Raw genomic sequence first — 21465 nt, forward strand, 5'->3', positions numbered from 1 at the left:
AACAAATCTTAGCATGGAAAGACAAGCAGGGCATACAATCCCACCATGAGCCATGGAAGTACCAGTCACTGTTAGGTTCTGGGAGAACTAAAGACAGTCTATTCTAAGACTATCATTCCTGGTAAGTTGACCACCTTTCAGTGGAAGGGCACACATCCAAGAATATCTGGGTACAACAAATTGGCTTGGAAAGATTGCTTTTAGAAAACACAAAATGGGTGAATAGAAAAGGGGGTCACTTGGAGTAGAGTTAGGGGTGATAAAATAAACTGTGACACTTTCAAAGAATTAATAAATACATGTTTTATATATAAATATGAAAGAAAGAGGGAGAAAGGGAGAAAGAATGACGGAGACAGAGAGAGAGAGGGAGAGAAAGAGAGATTCACCATCATTTGAAGTGAAACTGATTCAGATGGAATCTTGAGCTTGGGCTTCTGATACTTCAAACTATAAAGAAAATAAATAATTTGTACCACCCAGGAAGCAGAGACCATCATATGATCCGAGTTTGAAGCTATATTTGTCTACAGAAAAGTTTCCAGATATCTAAGGCTACAGAGAAAACTTATCTCAGAAAAAAGGAAAGAAAACAAAAGAAAGAGAGAGAGAGAGAGAGAGAGAGAGAGAGAGAGAGAGAGACAGACAGACAGAGAGAAGAAGAAGAAGAAGAAGAAGAAGAAGAAGAAGAAGAAGAAGAAGAAGAAGAAGAAGAACAAGAACAAGAAGAAGAACAAGAACAAGAAGAAGAACAAGAACAAGAACAAGAACAAGAACAAGAACAAGAACAAGAAGAGGAGGAGGAGGGGAAGGGAGGGGAGGGAGGGAGGGAGGACAAAATAAAAGGAAGGAAGGAAGGAAGGAAGGAAGGAAGGAAGGAAGGAAGGAAGGATGAGGAAAGGCATTTTGTGTAAATCACTTAATCTAAAATAGTTTTGTTTTATTGAGATGAGATGACTAATGAACCTCTGTTTACAAACTTCCATTTGATAATTATACAGCTCCAGTCATGTCTGCTTACATTATTGTTTTACTAAATTTTATTTTATTTTCCATATCTTTGTATCTTTAATATTACGAGCAAGAAAAATACATATCCTACATCTTTCCCCCCTTATCCTTAATATTAATGAATAATTGTTTAAATTATTCTGCCTGTTAAGTTTCCCTTTCTCCTTCCTTTTTCTTTATTTCTTCATTTCATGTTTCATATGCATACTAATTTATACTACTGCTTGTTGTAATAAGAGACTCCAAACTTTCCTTCAAAATGATACCTGAATAAGATTGTTAACATGCATGTTTTTTAGTAAAAAAAATTGTGGTTGTCATGCATAGCTTGGCTTTTATTATTTTAATTACTTTATTTTTAATTAAATAATATATTTCCCCCTTTCTCTCTTCTGAAACTCTCCGCACACCCCCCCCACTCTTCCCATGTGAGTCTATCTAAATATTAAAGTGTTCGCATCTTTTCAATAATAACAAACACTAAAACATTTCAGTGTATGAGATATTGCCTTAAACAATTTATTTTTCAGGTTGGTATTGATAAATAAAAGAAATTGTGGATTCTGCAATTCATACTACTTATGACGTAAGGATCGGCAACACATCCAACCACACAGCAGTGCAAACTGCTGTGAATAAAGGTAGGGTGGCTAAGAACCCCAAATGTATTGCCTCTGTAGGGACCTAAGCCACTTTTTATCCTGTGTGAGGTCTTTTCACAATTTATTAAAATTTTAGTGATGCTTCCTTCTTCTGTCTTAATCTCCTTTATCAGTTAATTCCTTCCATGTTATTTATATTTTCTTCCCATTCATAAAAGAGAAAATTTCTTATGAGCAGACATGTCAAATTTTCAGTATTTTGTTATTTTAGCAACACCTGGTTGATGACAACAAATTATTTTAATTCATTCTTTCATTTTGCAGGATGAAGGATGTAACTCAGAGCCTTATGCATGTTTGGTACACACTATATTATTGAGATACATTCCCAATCTTATATAAAATTTATTTGATAAATTTATGTTAATGAATCTATCTTAATACATTGCAGAGACCTGGAAATAATTCATTCCTTAGAAAAATTGAAATTATAATATTTGAAATCACTTACTCTAGCAAAACCAGATTATGTAACTCATTTGCCATCTTTACCTATTTTGCTTTTTTACATTTCAAGTAAATAACCATTGCAATGATAATAAATATGCTATATCACTGGATTTTATTTTTGAAATTTCCCACTAATTTTAGGAGTAAGCAAAATGAATACATATACTTATAAAATTGAATTCTCTTCAAAAGAACAGCAAATTTTAATTATGTTGAAAATATTCAAATATGTCCTCATTGTGTGACAAGACTGGGGAGATATAACATACATGTACTCACACCACAGAGAACCCATAAGTGATCAAAGTATCAATACCAGCAAAGGCTAATTTGATAAACCAATGAGTTTTACTGGGGTTACCTGAAGGGATATGGACAAGCAGTTACTTACAGGACAGAAATGATGCAAAGAGACCTGTATCACCAAAGCCTACTATAGCATGAGTGATGGGTAGCTAACAAAGATGGGACCTTGGCACATACTGCACAGCTTGCAGGTAGATCAATAGGAGGGAGAACTTCCTTTCCAGGTGCCTCAGTTTCTCCAAATATTTTCCAAGCAACTCAACTAGTTGCTGCTTCCAGACAATTTTATTTTGTGTCAAAGTCTTTACAGATTTGCTTGACTGATACCTTCTTTTCAGCTTGGCTCTGCTGTTCTGAAAGGGACCCTCAGCTTTTATTATTGATTCTGGCAGGAGGGTCCTAATGAATTTGGTCAGCTTCATGAACCTCCTGAAACTTTTGAGTTGTTACCTTTCTACTTAAGAAACTTTCACTCAAAGTGGAGTGTCTAAACCTTGGAGGAAACTGTTAAACAAAAGTTCTAAAATAACAAAATTACTAGTTGTAGTAAAAACTACCACTTTCACAGTAAGGTACTTCTGACATCCCATATGGCTTTAAGACTAATAATCTAAACAGGAGTTACAACTATAGACAATTTAAGATTTAGGTGTTTCATCAAAATGTACTAAGTTATGTTGGGCCATATTTCCATGGGTCTAAAAGGCAAACATGATATTGAACTGTAAGGGAGCTTATTGGGCATCTATTTTATGTGTATGCACACATGTGAGTGTCTGTCTACCTGTGACTTTAAGTTTATTTATGGGTATATGCAGATGTGCATAGGTACACTTGGAGGGCTGAATCCCTTAGAGCTAGAGTTACTGGAAATTGTGAGCCTAGCATGGGTTCTGGGAACTCATCTTATTTTCTCTGCAAGTATAGTGTTCACTTTTAACCTCTAAGCCACACTCCAGGTCTTATTTGGGTTCTCTGATAGGATAACAATATGTCCAACCAATATCAGATCAAAGTCTAGCCCCTGAATTCATATAATTCATACTTTTTCTTTGTTTATAACCATTATATATCTACAACACAGCTCTACACCTATAGCACTAGAGACAGCATAGAAAGCGGGCAGAAGGATTATAAGGGCCACAAGAGCAGAACATTTGCTGCTAGATAGTATCTCACAGATATGACAGAAATGCTACACCCATAAGATATTACCAATATGATGGTCTAAATAAGACCTTTATAGTGATAAAAAATTGACATCTTATAAGACCTTTATAGTGATAAAATAATTGACATCTTAGTGTGGATGGGGGAAATTGCACAAGTTCTACCCTAAAAGCTATAGGTATTCAATGACCCTTGAATGAAGAAGTATATGTACATAACACCTGGGATACACTGACTCAGTGGTGTGAGCGTGCGCGTGCACGCACGTGCATCTGTGTGTGTGTGAGGTAATTATAGAAAAAAATGGCTATGAATTTGAGAAGTACTAAACGGCATAGAAGGAGATGGAAATGTGAGAGATAGGAGTGAAAATAATGTAAATTCAGTATTTATACATGCAATTCTCAATTTTTTGAAAAAAATAAAAAGGGAATTTAAATATTTAATTACTTTATTTATTTTATTCTTTGATTTTTGATATCTTTTTCTATTAGCTCTTTAGGTCCATTCTCTCCATAAAATTAATAGGTTAGCAAAACATGCTACTGCAACATGTTATTGCTATAGTAATTAGATTTTGAACATGATTTATGTAAATAAAGTATGACCTCTTCACAGATGACCTAGGTAAGTGGCACACTTTTGATTTGTTTTCCACACCAGAAGAATCTACTTATGAAAACTAAAAAATCACACCCTCTGCTCTTGTACACTTTGAGGCAAAATTGAGTTTTTCACAAACTTCATAATCGTGTTAAGGTAACATTTTATCAAATATTTATTTTTATTTTAAGAATTACTACATGGTACTTAAGTGTTACTGTTCCAGTTTCTCAGTTATAGAGAAAACTATGTATCAGAGAATATTCAATGATTCCAGGGTGAAATATTCAGACTATGTGAACAAAAATCAGTTTTAAAGCACAAGGGCTACCTCTCACAGGTGCTGAAGGTATGAAGGGGTCTAAACTTTAGCCCCAATGCCCCTTCCTCTCATGGAAACCCTACACTACCGACTTCAGTAGATTTCTTAGACTGAAATGAAAGACCGATTTTCCTCTTTACCTAGGTAACGTGTGATTTCACAAGTTCTACCAAATACACGTAATTTAGTTTTCAGTTTAATGCATACTATGCTCTTGATCTGCAAATCATTGTTCTGCATATTGCAGATTTTACAGGAAATATGAATCCCGATCTTCATGCTAAGGGGGATATTTAATGTCTCTCAAATTTTTCTTTGATTTCCCCATTGTTTATATGAATCACAGATATATTTCTGCAGCTTGGTGACCCCTTCAACATAAAAATGTTACCAAGTGCTATCTTGTGATATCCCATGTCTATTTTGCCTTCTGAGGTCTGTTGAAAGAATTCACAGGAGACAGGCAAAACATTGTAGAAAATAGGTAGTTTCTTGCAGAAGACAGATGTGGGAAGAGACCCTAATCAACATGCATTCCAGGAATTCTTTATAATCTGTCTGACATTTCTTGGGTAGACCCCTGTCTCCAGAGGCATTTTACTGCTCAGATGCTTGACAGGGCCATAAGAATTAGTTCATATGGAAGGGGATAATGGCATGTATTTATCCTTTATTAGAAATATGTCAAATAAATAATAATAGAATGATCATCAGGGCAGTTTATATGGCGTGCCCAGAACAGATTCTGAAACTCTTTCAAATTACTTCACTAGTAACTGGAGTTCATCAACTCTATTTTATTTTTTATGTTCTTGTTTAGGGTGAGTATTAGTTACTTGAACAAGGTCTCATATAACCTAGGCCACGAACTACAACTCAAATATGTAGCCAAAGCTGGCCTTAAACTCCTGCTGTTCCTGTATCTATCTCCAATGCAATGAGTATATAGGTATATGCCACCAAACCCAGGCCAGTTCCTTGTTTTATGAGTTGCTGATACTAGAGTGGTATGCATTTTCAATAACCTTTTTAATTTGTTGCCAACTAACATTAGGAGGTAATTTTTAGAGTCCTTTGTGTGACAGAAGAAGATGTTTCATTTGTATTCTTTGGTGTGTGTGTATGTGTGTGTGTGTGTGTGTGTGTGTGTGTGTGTGTGTAAGTGTTTGTGTGTGTTTTCGAAAGTTGACACCATCTTATGAAAAGATCATGTCACTTATCTATGGGGATATGTCTGAATGTATACTAAAATGTGAATTGATTGCTATATAATGACCACACTGTAGGTGTCTACAGTGCCTACAGGGACATGACATATAGTACTTGGTATGAACTTTTTCTGTTTCACATAAAATACAGTCATGAGTAGTGAGGTTGCTAATGGCATAACCTAGAATCCTAATTTATGGTGAACTTATATATAACAACAGTGAGGATTTCTAGTAATTACACTAATCAGTAATAGTGGTTTGTTATCCTGTCTAACTGCATTTGTATTGCCTGACAATTTAGTAGGTTTGTTCACATCAGAACCACCATAAACATGAGTAATGCTTCCTGCTTTTACATTCTGGTAGTGAGGATAGCACACAGAAGTAGGAGTTCTGAGCTCCACTTTGATTTTATGAGCAGCTATCATACATGTGGCCCACCACTGACTGAAACGTTAAGTGGTGCATGACTATCTCTTATTTGGTTTATAAATTGCTTTTTATCTTCCATGCTTTAGGTAGAGAGCATGACAGATGGCAGAGCAAAGCCGTGCTACAGCCAAGCAACCTCCCATTAACTGTCAAATCTGAACTCCTTTAAGAGTCATCCTTTATGTTTTTAATTACTTCTATAAAATTTTCCACCCAACATTTAGCCTACTACAAGAAATGCAGGGATAGGGGATAAAGCAGAAAGTGAGGGAATGACCAACCAATAACCAGCCCAACTTGAGACCCATCCCAGGTGCAAGCACCCATCACTAACACTGTCAATGGTACTCTGTTATGCTCGACGTCAGGAGCATGTTGTCCTCTGAGAGGCTCCACCCACAAGTTGGCTCAGACAGGTACAAACACCCACAGCCAAACAGTGTAAGAGTGGGAACTCTTGTTGAAGAATAGGAAGAAGGATTTGGGGACACAGAAGGGGATAATAATTCCACAGGAAGACCAACAGCATCAACTAACCTGGACCCTACAGATTGGATGTAGGCCTCCCTGCTTATATGTAGCAGATTTGCAGCTTCCCCTTCATGTGGGTCCTGAACCACTGAGATGGAGATTACCCCCAAAACAGTTGCTTGCAACTGGGGTATGTTCTATTAGCTGGGCTGCCTTGTCTGGCCTCAGTGTGAGAGGAAGCACCTAACCTCACAGAGACTTGAAGTGTGTTCAGTGGGTAGGGGGTACAACCGGGCCACTACCACCCACACAGATGGGAACAGGATTAGGAAAGATTCTTGGAGTGGTTGAGCAGTGGTTGAGCAGTGAGCAGGGTATAAAGTGAATAAATAAACATAAAAAATTACCAGGTCAATGGGTGGAGTGAACTGAGCAAGCTCCTATTCCAATTCCTAATCTCAAAAATCCATTTAATGGACTGTCATCACATAGAGGAGGAATCAGATATTAAACTAAAAGGAACAGATACTACAGTACATACTGAGGAGGATGTGGAGAAAGACGAACACTCCTCCACTCCTCCATTGCTGGTGGGATTGCAAACTGGTACAACCACACTGAAAATCAATCTGGAGGTTCCTCAGAAAATTGGGAACAGATTTACCTGAAGACCCTGCTATATCACTCTTGGGCATATACCCAAAAGATGTCCCACTATACCATAGGGACACATTACCACAATGTTCATAGCTGCCTTATTTGGGAAAAGCAGAAGTTGGAAACAACCAAGATGTCCCACAAACAAAGAATGGATACAGAAAATATGGTTCATTTACACAAAGGAATACTACTCAGCAATTAAGAACAAGGACATCGTGAGTTTTACAGGCATATGTGTGAAACTAGAAAATATTTTCCTGAGTAGGTAACTCAAACCCAAAAGGACATGTATGGTATCTATTCAATGATAAGTGAATATTAGCCAAAAAAAAAAAAAAAAAAAAAAAAAACAGAATACCTAGGACACAACCCACAGAATTTAAGAAATTCAACAAGCAGAAAGGTCAAGTGAAGTTGTTTCTATCCCATTTGGCAGGGAGAAGATAGCAGTCATAGGAAGCAGAGGAGGGGAAGTAGAGGGGAAAATGGGAACAGGGTCAGGTATAGGAGTAGGAGGATGGAAGAGAAGTCCAGAGGGCCAGCAGAATGAATGGACATATACAGCCTCGGAGGGTGGGAGGTAGAGAGACCCTCTAGAAAGTACTAGAGACCTGGGAGGTAAAAGACTCTCAGGACTCAATAGGAGTGACTTTAGTTGAAATGCCCAACTCTGAGAAGAGGGAACTGGAAGCGTCCACCTCTAGTACATAGACAGGGCCTCAAGAGGGGGGATGGTGATACCAATGCACAGTCACAATTTCTGACCAAGAAGTGTTCCTGTCTAAAAGAACTACAGGGACAAAAATGGAGAAGAGACTAAGGGAAAGGTGGTTCAGTAACAGGGCAAACTTGGGATCCACGTAATGGGAGGGCATCAAAACCTGACACTATTACTGATGCTATGGTGTGCTTATAGATAGGCGACTACCATGGCTGTTCTCTGAGAGGTCCAACCAGCTGCTGACTGAGACAGAAGCAACTACTTACACCCAACCATTGGAGTGAAATGGAGGACCTCTGTGGTTGACTTAGGGAAAGGATGGAAATAGAAGATGACGACCCCATAAGAAGGCCAGTAGTCTCAAATAAAGCAGTCTCCTGGGAGCTTCTATAACCTGAGCCACCAATCAGTCAGAATACAGGAACTGGTTGAAGCCCCCCTCCATTGGACACATATAGCAAAGGACTGCTTGGTCTAGCCTTAGTGGGAGAAGATGCACCTAATCCTCAAAAGACTTGAGGCCCCAGCGAGGGGGGTGGCCTGGTCGTGGAGGAGCATCCTCTTTGAGACAGGAGGAGGAAGAATGGGATGAAGCACTTTGGGAGGTGGGAAGAGTGGAAGAGGGACAATGGCTGGATGTGAATAAATAAAATAATAAAAAATAAATAAATTTAATTAAATTTTTAAAATTACTTTTTTTTCTTTTCAATACATTCTAACGGCAAAAAAGCCACACCTAAATGTTGAGTGTGTTAGGTGAAACATCACCTTTCTATTCACAGAACTGCATAACATCTAGTAATATTGAAAGTCGTAACAGGACAAATGGTCATATTTATTCTTTAGTCCTATCTGCCAATAGGCAAGATACTGCATACTATGTATATGTAAAGGGTGTATAGTGTATTCTGTTAAGCTTCAACTGCAGAGTAGCAAATGACTATAAAAAAAAAGGCAGAAACTATCATACCAGTCTTCTGTACCCACATAGGAGCTCTAGATGAATTAATCTTGGATAACAACAAACTCCATAACCTTTTGCCTATTCTCCTATTCTCTTCAGTGTTCCCATCCCCATCACCTCCATAACTAAAGCAGATAGTACAATTTGTAAACCAGACAAATGTGGGTAACGTTATAAAAAGTGAAATAAGTCAAAGAAAAATGTTGTGTGATCTCAAATCTGAGACCTAAATGAAATCACTGAGTTCTTGAAAAGGAAACAAAATATGGAACAGCAAAGGTGGAGAAAATGAGGAAGCAGTGTTGGCATCTGATAATTCAGGTATCACACATTGTTCATACAGTGTTGAAACCCAAGAATATGATCTAAAATAGTACAAGTATTCCAAGACACACACACACTCTCTCTCTCTCTCTCTCTCTCTCTCTCTCTCTCTCTCCCACACACACTTTTTATATTCAAACTCATATTATTTGCATTTTTGAAACCAAAAGCACCATCAGAATGCAATGAAGTTCAACTCCTCATGTGAACAGAGCTTGTATACTGCTTCTATCCCAAATCTCAGCAACAGTCAACAAAATTGAAAATATGAGTCTGTACTGGCTGATTTTGTGTGTCAATGTGACACAGGCTGGAGTTATCACAGAGAAAGGAGCTTCAGTTGGGGAAATGCCTCCATGAGATACAGCTATAAGTCATTTTCTTAATTAGTGATCAAGGCAGGAGGGCCCACTGTGGGCGGTGCCATCCCTGGGCTTGTAGTCTTGGGAGAGCAAGCTGAACAAGCCAGGCAAAACAAGTCAGTAAAGAACATCCCTCCATGGCCTCTGCATCAGCTTCTGCTTCCTGACCTGCTTGAGTTACAGTCCTGACTTCCTTTGGTAATGAACAGCAACATGGAAGTGTAAGCTAAATAAAACCTTTCCTCCCCAACTTGCTTCTTGATCAAGATGTTTGTGCATGAATAGAAACCCTTGCTATTACCCTTAGTCATCAGGGAAATGCAAATCAAAACATCCCTGAGATTCCACTTCACACTAGTCAAAATGGCTAAGATCCAAAACTCAGGTGACAACAGATGCTGGGGAGGATGTGAAGAAAGAGGAACACACCTCCATTGCTGGTGGCATTGCAAGCTGGTACAATCACTCTGGTAATCAATTTGGCAGTTCCTCAGAAAATTTGACATAGTATTACTGGAGGATCCAGCAATACCATTCCTGGGCATATACCCAGAAGATGCTCCAACATATAATAAAGACACATGCTCCACTATATTCATAGCAGCCTTATTTATATTAGCCAGAAGCTGGAAAAAAACCAAATGTCCTTCATCAGAGGAATAGATACATAAAATGTGGTACATTTATACAATGGAGTTCTACTTATCTATTAAAATCAATGGCTTCATGAAATTCGCAGGCAAATAGATGAAACTGGAAAATATCATCCTGAATGAGATAACCCAGTCACAAAAGAACATGCATGGTATGTTCTCTCTGATAACTTAATATTAGCCCAGAAGCTCAGAATACCCAAGATACAATTTGCAAAACACATGAAACTCAAGAAGAAGAAAGACCAAAGAATGGTTACTTCTATCTTTCTTAAAAGAGGGAACAAAGTACTCATGGAAGGAGTTACAGAGACAAAGTTTGTAGCTGAGTCTGAAGGAAAGACCAGCCAGAGACTGCCCCACTTGGGGATGCATCCTATATACAACCACCAAAACCAGATACTATTGTGGATGCCAATAAGAGCTAGCTGACAGGAGCCTGATGTATCTGTCTTTTGAGAGGCTTTGCCAGAAACTGATAAATACAGAGTCGGATGCTCATAGTCATCCATTGGACGGAGCGCAGGGTCCCTAATGAAGGAGGTACAGAAAAGACCCAAGGAGCTGAAGGGGTTTGCAGCTGCATAGGTAGAACTATATGAAGTAACCAGTACCTACCCCCAGAGCTCCCTGGGACTAAACCCCAATCAAAGAAACACATGGTGGAACTTGTGGCTCTAGCTGCATATGTAGCAGAGGATGGCCTAGTAGATCATCAATGGGAGAAGTAGCCCTTGGTCCTGTGAAGGTTCTATGCCCCAGTATAGGGGAATGCCAGGTCCAGGAATTTGGAGTGGGTGGGTAGGTGAGCAGGGGGATGGAGGAGGGGATAGGGGGTTTCTGAGGGGAAACCAGGAAAGGAGATAACATTTGAATTGTAAATAAAAATATATCTAATAAAAATATAAAATGTTCACAAAAATGAAAGAAACCCTTACTAAGACAGTGTCCTTAAATAAATTTGAATAAACAATGACAGATCTTTTGAAAACCTGGAAATAACAGAAAAAGGTAAACCTGGCATACAAAGAAGATTTTAGTTTGTTTGAAAAGAAAAATTTAAGAGCATTGTGAATAATTTTGCGTTCTGCTTGATCTTCAGGACTGAGGGAAAGGGGGTTGGCATTAACTCTTTTAGAAAAGTTTTGATTGCTAAACCATATTCATTTCTACTTTATTCATAATAGTGGGTAACAGGAAACAAATTAGATGTCCATCAATGGATTAAAGGATAAATAACATGTAATACATTTATACAATGTAATATTACTCAGCCATGACAAACCATATAAAATATTTGCAGGTAAATTGATTGAGCTAGAAAAATTATCTTGAGTGAGGTCACCCAGACTCAAACCAAGGCAAATATGTTATCCTTAGATGTGGCTACTGGATGTTAAAATTTCAATAAGATAAGCACATAAACACAGAGGTCAAATACAGAGAAAGGGACTTGGTGTGGGGAAATGCTGGATCTACCTAGGACAGGGAAATGGCAGAGATAGTTATGGATGGCTAGGAGGGCTAGAATGGGGATATCAAATAGGGATAAGAAGGAAGAGGGGAGAAGAAGGGAATTTGGGGAGTGTCAGCTAAAACCAAGGGCTAATTGAGGGGTCCTATAGAGGCATAATATAGTAGAGGCTTCATACTCAACAAAACTGGAGAACCTGGATGAAATGGACAAGTTTCTAGACAGATACCAGGTACCAAAGTTGAATCAAGATCAGGTTAATGATCTAAACAGCCCTATATCCCCCAAAGAAATAGAAGCAGTCATTAATAGTTTCCCAACCAAAAAAAGCTCAGGACCAGATGGGTTTAGTGCAGAGTTCTATCAGGCCTCTTTATTTTCTCTGCTTGTGGACGTTGTACATCGTGGTGCGCACTAGGCTCCGCACCACGATGTACAACGTCCACAAGCAGGATGAAGTCAAAATCCAAAACACCATCAGATCCTTCTACNAAAGGCTATACTCAACAAAACTGGAGANCCTGGATGAAATGGANAAGTTNCTAGANAGATACCAGGTACCAAAGTTGAATCAAGATCAGGTTAATGATCTAAACAGCCCTATATCCCCCAAAGAAATAGAAGCAGTCATTAATAGTTTCCCAACCAAAAAAAGCTCAGGACCAGATGGGTTTAGTGCAGAGTTCTATCAGGCCTCTTTATTTTCTAAGGAGAGAAAGAATGGGTGTAAATCCAGATGGGAGAGAGGTAAAGGGAAAGAGCAGGAACCTGTTTGGGGAGGAGAAACTGTCATCAGAAAATCAGGGGAAAATATCTACTTTCAATTGAAATGAAGAAAAATTCTGACATAGAAGGCCACCTACCATGGTGTCATAGGCCTTGTAAGAATGTCATAACAGGGAACGCTTCCATTTTCTGTTCCTCTCCTCTCCTCTCTTTCCTTCTCTGGTATCTTAGACTGACCTTGATGTCTTTTTGAAGCCAAGGAGAATGACTACTGATGTTCCTCTCTTCTTTTCCAAATACTGAGATCACAGGTGTGAGCCAGTGTGGTGTTGTGAATAAGATTGGTCACCATAGACTCAGATGTTTGAATGACTGATTCATAAGGAGTGCCACTATTAGGAAGTATGGCCTTGCTGGAGAGGGTATGTCCTTTTGGAGGAAGTGTGTCAATGTAGGCATGGGCTTTGAGGTCTCCTATGCTCAAGCTAAGCCTAGTGTGATATACACTTCTGCTGCCTGAAGATCAAGGTGTAGAACTCTCACCTCCTTCTTCAGCACTATTTTTGCCTGCATAACATGTTTCACATCATGATGGCAATGGACTAAAACTATAAAACTGTAAGCCAGAACCTATAAAATTTTTGGAATAATAATTGCTGAGGTCATGGTGTCTCTTTAAAGAAATAGGAACCCTAACTACGAAAGCCACCAATGCCTGGTTCTCATACTTTTTGTAACCTTATGTCCTTTATCAAAAAGAGGTGTTCCATTTTATTGGTGCTAGTGCTGGTTGAAAAAGTCACAGAAACAATAACTAAAAGAATTATTAATCCAAACAATTCGGTTATTATGGTTATGGAGTTGCCTTTTTCCCAAAAAGCATATGTATACTGTCCCAATTATGTAAAAACAATATACTTTATGTGCCTCTATTCTGTTCATTTATTTATTTGCTTACTTGCTTGCTTGGTTTTTTGTTTGTTTGTTTGTTTTGTTTTTTGTTGTTGTTTTTGTTTATTTGTTTGTTTGTTTTTTTGAGACAGGGTTTCTCTGTATAGCCCTGGTTATCCTGGAACTCACTTTGTAGACCAGGCTGGCCTCGAACTCAGAACTCAGCCTGTCTCTGCCTCCCAAGTGCTGGGATTAAAGGAGTGTGCCACCATGCCCAGCTTGCTTGCTTGTTTATTGTAGTACTAGATTTTAATCCTAACGATTTATGCATGCTAGAATTAGCCTGTGCCATCGATCAAATATTTCAGTGTTAATTTTACTTTTTTTTTTTGAGTCAGGGTCTCACTAAGAAGCTCTGGCCGATCTTGGACTCATTCTGTAGCCAATGCAAACCTTAACCTCATGATCATCCTTGGTTCAGGCCCTCTCTCTATTCCCCATACCTCAGACCACATACTGCTAAAGGGAATTGTAGACCTATATCATCAATCATGGCTCCGCTGTTCTTTATATACCCACAGATACATGTACAGAAATAGAGTCTTTTTAAGTCCTGTATATACATGTTGTATTATGTTTAATGGAGCTGTTTGGGCAGAAGCAGAGCCTGAAGTGGAAAGGTTTGGGTGAAAGAAAAAAAAAAAAGGCAGGACATAAAAATAAGTAAGACAAAGGAACAAGTTCTTCAACACCATGTTTCTTATCACATTCACATTCTAATGTTTGGTATATGTGTATTAAGGTAGTAGTGTAGTAAGTGTAAGCTCAAGAAAATGAAAAGATGTCATGGGAGGAAATTGAATCTTTAAAGGGATAGACAAAGAGGGAAGTAATAAATCAAAGGAGACATGCAAATGGAAACAGGAAGAGTTGGGGAGACTGTTAAATACAGAGGAGAGATAAGAAGATTGGGGAGAGGAGGGGTTGTGGGAAAGAACAGCCCATATTCAGGATAAATGAAACACCAAAGCGAAACCTACCAAAGTAAAGGTAAAATTAAAGTAAAGGTAAAATTTTAAATGGAACTACCCAAGTGATTGGATAATGCTAGATGTTTAAACAGATGTGAAAAATTCCCATTTCCATGAGTGTCTACCTCCTTAAGAGTAGTTGGTTAGAGAGAGCTCTGAAGACAGACCTGAATGACAGCTGTAGGGGACACAGCAGAATTAGATGGTAAGATCCTGTGAAGTAGAAACTCTGGATCTTGGATACAGTCACTATTTCAGCAATGCATTTTTGTAATTCTAATATATAATAAAATGTGGGAATCACTGTTAGCCATAGTATACACTCTCCCTGATCTCATCAAATGCACTGGGGCATAACTGGCAGTGTAGACTTGCTCCCTTGACAGACAACACAGGTGTCTTACTGAAGTTGACTTACTGAAGTTGTTCTTGGCTGCAGGTTTCTGCTGGAAAGGAAGACACCACTTTCTAGGAATATCTCTGTGAAATGGCTCACACAGACTGTGGACGAGGGAAGGAGGATGCTACGGATGCATGGTCTCTCCAAGACACCAACCGAATCCAGCATCTGTGTAGAGAGAAGAGATTCAGCCCCAAGATGAGCTCCAGGAATCTAGGATGTACTCAGGGAGATGAAGACTACAGCCTACTCATTCAGTCACTTTATGCTCCCCTCTTTCTCCTCTCACTCTCTCAGTACAGTGCGTTACAGAACAACAAAGGGAGAAAAGGAAATGAAGACCATGAGCCTTACATAATAAATATTTACTGAGAAGTACCTGGATCCTATGAGAAATATATACCTTATGAGAAAAAGCCATGCTCTTCAACCTGGCAAAGGCCTTCTCCAGGATTTAAGTGATTTCCAGTGCCTTACAAGAATTCTTCTCATGTGTGGAGGAGAAGTTCATCACCCTAAATGGATGTGGTACAGTGCCTCAGAGGAAATTGCAACGAAAGTGAAATCCAAAGAATTCCAAGATCCTGCAGATCATGCTCCATTCGTTTGTGTACTTCCCCCTACTCAGTCTTTAATCCCACAGTGTAGCAATTTCCAAAGGGAGCTCAATGCATAGATCCCAGGCCGCTTCATCTGAACTCATGGTTGTATGAACCTCAGTGTCCATATCCTACTGAAACCCTGCCCAGAGGAAAGCATGTGTTTTCTCAGAACTACTTATTTTGCTCTTAGATTATTTTCTTAAATTTTACTCTTTGATATTTATTGACCTTGATAATATACTAAACTTTTTTTGTTTGTTTGTATTTTATTGTGGTTATGTTCTCCTTAAGGTCCATTACAGTGTTGGAAAACAGTATATTCTCTAAATAAAGAAGAGAAAAATTTAAATCAAAAGTTTAAAAAATGCTGAATTGATCTCTTTGATTCTATTAGAAGTTTTACACTTGCTTAAAACGCGACCAAACTGAGGTTACATATTAATGTAGATCAATTCTAAAACGTATAAATCTGAAGGTGAGCCCCGGATATTACACACATACACACCCTTACACCCTCACCCCCCCACACACACACACATTGCATTAGCACTTATGTGACTTATATGAGTCTTTGGGACTCATTTCTGAAACTAGTTATATTTTAACACAACATAATTTTCTTTCTTTTTCAGTTCATCATTGTTGTGATATATAACATATTCTGGAAGTCCATTATCCATAAAGAGAATATTGGGGATTCTGTCTAATATGAGTTTTTGTTCTGTGCATAGCTCAAGTGTATTAAAACATTATGATCTGTACTGTCCACGATGAGAGTTGTGATCTTCTTGCTGGGCAGTAGTGGCCCATGCCTTTAATCCCAGCACTTGGGAGGCAGAGACAGGTAGCTTTCTAAGTTCAATGCCAGCCTGGTCTACAGAGTGAGTTTCAGAACAGCCAGGGCTACACAGAGAAACCCTGTCTCAGAGAGAGAGAGAGAGAGAGAGANAGAGAGAGAGAGAGAGAGAGAGAGAGAGAGAGAGAGAGAGAGAGCTGTAATCTCCTACTAATAACAAGAGGGGATTTTGTCTAATGTTAAACACTGTCAAAAAAGGGCTCTGGAAACACACTATTAAAAGACAGTCCCAAGCCTGACTGCTTCTTCTCAAGCCTAGTCAGACAGAATTGATAAATGGATTCTCGTGTTTAAGAGAATGATGCTAGAGGGTAATGCTGGGTTCAGACAATTGAAATGCAATGACTGTCACAGATCATCAAAGGTCAATGGTGTCACATTTGTTAGCATCGTGACTGCAGAGGCCAAGCTTTGATATACTTCTCTCTGCTGCACACACACACACACACACACACACACACACACACACACACACACACATCAATCTTTCTGCATCCTTGAGGAAAATAAAGTCTGTTCTTTTTTAAAACACAAGCTTGAAACTGGCTCCCCCCCACCCCCCCACTGCCGCCAGTAAATTCCTAACTTCTTTATTGCAAAGAGCAAACAAACTAAGACTTTGTTCTGAAACAGAGTAAAAGAGAAGTCTTCCCTCCAGTGAAAAACACATTAACTCTAAAACAGATGAGGGATCAATCTAGCTTGCAAACGGAAGAGGCTGTTCCAGGAAGGAGTACATGATGTTTCATTCTACATCTGGTGTAGTGTTTCCTATGTCAGTTGGAGGTAGCTTGAAGGGAAGAAATATCATCAGAACTTTTGCAAATTTATAAACAATGCTACACATTCATAGTTTTACTTACAACATTAAAACTTCATCTGTTTCCTTGTTAACTGACAGCTTTCCTTAAATTCGAGTGTCAATCACTTGCTTTACAATTTTCTTCTTTAATAAGCTAGTTTTAAATATGACTATATTCATACCAATTTAATATAGTTTTGTAGCATGTTTGCAGTATGTTGTTTAACTTGAAAATCTCCTCCTCCTTGGGCTCCTATATTTCAATATCTGCTCTCCAGGTGATGGATCTGCTTTGAGGCTATGGAACATTTAGGAGATGAAGCTTTGCTGAAGGACTTCACTGGGGTTGGGATTTGGGGATTTAAAGCATTGATCTGCATCATATTTTCTCCCTCTGCTTCCTGTGTATGGACCGAAGTGTGATCTTTAAGCTTCCTATTCTTGGTCCAAGAAAACATTATGGACATCTAGCCCTTTGAAATCACATGACAAAATAAACTCTTTCTTAAATTGCATTTGGTCATCAATTTTTTTTAAATCTCAGCGATGTAAAATAATTAATACACTATTTAATTCACTGATAATCTTAACCTTCAACTTTTTCCCAGTGATCTTTATATGAGATTGATGCTTATAATAGTCTTAAGAACATTATCAGAATATTTACATATGTAAAATTAAATCTCATGAACCTTTACACATTTATTCAAATATTTTAGAAAACCCTTCTTCACTGAAATAATACCTATGCTATGTATTTGAAAAACATATAATATATAGTATTAATTTTCACTAGAAGTAGCAAACACCACCTCTGCACGGAATATTTTAGTATACATAATGCATTTCAGTGTATAAATATTAGAATCTAATCTCAAAATCATAGTCCTGTAACCGAATGGAAGTTTTTATTCATTCTTAACAAATCTAAGAGATATCAGCCAGTATAACTGAATTGCATTTGAAACCAAGAGTGAGAAAAGAGGGATTAGGGGTAGAGGTTATTGAGGGTCTGTGCAATTGTTTTCTCAAAGCCACACCTACAAAATTAACACAGCAACAGCATGGGAATGAAGGCAAGTGAGGAATGAATGTCAAGGAATCCAGGGCTAACCTAAATAAAATGGCCAAAATAAAAATGAATGGATGAATAAAGAAATGAACAAAGGGTTCATAGAGGTTATGCACAAAGCCCTAACTTTAGAATAAAAATAGTCCTTGCTGTGTTAACAACTATGGTTCTGATTTAACTGATACTATATTCCTATCCCACAGAGCTGATGTTTTCTTTTTGTACTTGCATCCAGAAAAGATGTTTCCTCATTCCTAGAAGACAGACTAATTGATTTGCCTCCCTCCTGGTTATAATGATCCCTTTCATTATGTTAATACCAACGGGTTTTTCTTCCCATTGGGATCAGCACTCCTGAGCAAATTCCCTTTCCTTGCCAATAACACTTCCTCCATGACCACCATCACTCTATTTACACACACAGCTTTGCTTATAACCATAGACTCCAGTGCCAGCGAATGAAATACAGCACTGGTTCATCCTCATGGAATCACTCACCATAACATGGCCATACTAATTCTGAAACAATTTGAAGATTTACAGTACCTAAAAGACTTAGGGACTGGTGACTATCTCTAAGGATCAGATATATCCTTTAAATTGGAGAGTACTGTGATGTTCTTCCTTCTATTACTAAAGCCACATTTATAAGGCTTGGCTCTGGGTCTGAAAACTTACCTGCCTTTGAAAAACTGTCACAGAACCTAGAAGAAATAGCAAAATGAATTCATTTACATTTTGAGCCCAGACCACAGGAAGAATCATTCTGTTTGTCTCTGTCTTCTACATAGCAGAGTTACAACTTACTTCTTTTAGTGGCTTGCAGAGTTTGGATTGGAACAAGAAAAGCCCATGTTTTTTGCACATACATACTCTTTGTCCCTGGTATTAGGAGCTCTTGCTTCAAGATCCCATCAGGCAAGTCAGAGGCAAGTCAGAGGTGGTTGGAAAACACTGATTTCTGGAAACTGCATTCTCCTGTTTATCACCTTAAAATACTAATACTTAGAGAAGTTTACACTACCATATCCACTGGTCCAGGCTGAGTTTTGTTCTACCTTCTTATCCTGGGAATTGAAAGTCAGGGCTCACAGCTCACACAGATTTACACAAGAAGCAAAGAACAGTCACATAAGAAAGAAGACTAACAGCCTATGCTGCAGCCTGGGAACTATTGTCATGGGGGTCTAAGGGAAGGGGCAACTGATTACTAAAAGGCTTTGTTTGGGGTTTTATTTATTTATTCTTGGGGGGGTATTTTTAATTGATAGATTAGGTTATACAATCATTTCCTTACTATACATGTCCTCCTCCATAATGTACCTGCTTTAAACTCATACATGTTTAATAGTGGATAAGCAAGGATTTCAATAGGTGATATTTCCTAACAGGTTCCTAGAGGATACATTTTGCCTTAACTCCATTTGAACCCAAAAGCTGTTCCATCCAGTTATGCTTGTATAATCTCGATGCCCTGATTCATTAGGTATATACTTGGGTGAAAACTGTCTAAATTTGATTGTCACCAGAGTTAAGAAATGTATACCATTGTTCAAAGATGAGAGTATATGTAGTCCAATGCAGACTGGAATCCAGGTCATTGCAAGGTTGGTCGGTAGGTGAGAGGTTTGTATACCTAATAGAAGCTTGGAAGTGTGTGTAAAATGGAAACCAAATAAATGTCACAAGCTATCTCTTCCCTATGCTTCCTTCCATTAGTTTCTCTTGTTATTTCCCACAAACATTTCAATAAGGATATTTTGGCTTTCTTTTCATAGAGCTACCATCTCTAATTATTGCTCAAGATGTTACCTTGGTTTCCTTAAGTCAATTAGAGAGAAACCACTAACAGGGTTCTATCCTGTTCAGAACAATCTAACCGGTACCCCCAGTGCTCGTGTCTCTAGCTGCATATGTAGCAGAAGATGGCCTAGTCGGCCATCATTGGGAAGAGAGGCCCCTTGGTCTTGCAAACTTTATATGCCTCAGTATGGGGGAATGCCAGGGCCAAGAAGTGGGAGTGGGTGGGTAGGGGAGCAGGGCAAGGGGAGGGTATAAGGAACTTTTGAGATAGCATTTGAAATGTAAATAAAGAAAATATCTAATTAAATATCTGTACTCACCAAGTACAGAAGAAAGCGAATATCTATTAAAAAATGTAAGAAATGAGGAGACTTCTTACAATGTAGAAGATTTTCTGTGATAACTGATTACTTCCATGTCTGGTAATAAATATTAGTAGATAAGATCTTGTCACCAACAGAACTGATACTGCCATGTGCCCCCTTGTAATGATATTGAATTGTTATGCAGAAAGTCATGACCAGTCAGAATAGTCACAGAAAGCACAAATAACATGGAAGAGTGGGGAAAGTCATGCATGCCAGTCATAACCATGTTATCAATTCCAAATATAAGGATTGCTTCGAATAACTTCTTATTTAAAGTAAATTCACATTTTTACAGAATTTGATATTGTTTCTTTATGTGTTTTATGCACATGAGTGCTCTAACATTTATCTGCAAATACCAAGAAGGCCTTAGCTCCACTATAGATAATTCTGAGCCACGATGTGGTTGCTGGGATTTGAACTCATGATCTCTGAAGGAGGAAACCAATGCTCTTAACCCTTGAGTCATCTCTCCATCCTCTGAATTTGTATTTTTAAATGTTGAACAACTCTTTTGTTTGTTTCTATGTGGCTTCCATCTCATCTAATATATTTTACAGATATATAATGGCACTTTGTTTCACTATTTATATTACTGAAGATCAAAGAAATATGTGTAGTATAGCATGAAGAAAAGCAAACAATGTCCACATAATAACAACATAAATGTGTTCTTTGTGAACATTTCTCCATGGTTACAAACATAGAAAATGGGTTATTTTGTCTCACTCTTCAGGGGCTTCAGTCTATGATCTATTGGACCAATTGGTCAGAATGAAGAAAAACATCAGATAGAGGGGGGAGAGAGAGAGAGAGAGAGAGAGAGAGAGAGAGAGAGAGAGAGAGAGAGAGAGAGAGAGAGAGAGAGAGAGAGAGAGAGAGAGAGAGAGAATTCACCCCTCAAAGGGCCTTCAGTTAGGTCTTTCACTAATAATTTATAAGTATATCAACTCACGAAAGATGTTAACGCCTCCATGGTCCAATCATTTCTTAACAGTACCACTACTGGGGGGTTTCACGAATTAACATCTTAGTCTTTTGGAAAGACTTTCAGATACAAATTGTAACAAATTAAAAGAATTAATTCTTCAATGAGGAGTTATATTATCTGCTGTATG

The 21465-nt window shown here is 38.2% G+C and overlaps 1 pseudogene; it reads right to left on the bottom strand.

Annotated features, from left to right (window-relative positions):
• Nucleotides 1-7037: 7037 nt before the first annotated feature.
• Nucleotides 7038-7191, bottom strand: LOC115031056 (annotated as a pseudogene).
• Between the last annotated feature and the right edge of the window lie 14274 nt (nt 7192-21465).

Source organism: Mus caroli, chromosome 4, assembly GCF_900094665.2.
Source record: "Mus caroli chromosome 4, CAROLI_EIJ_v1.1, whole genome shotgun sequence".
NCBI lineage: Eukaryota > Metazoa > Chordata > Mammalia > Rodentia > Muridae > Mus > Mus caroli.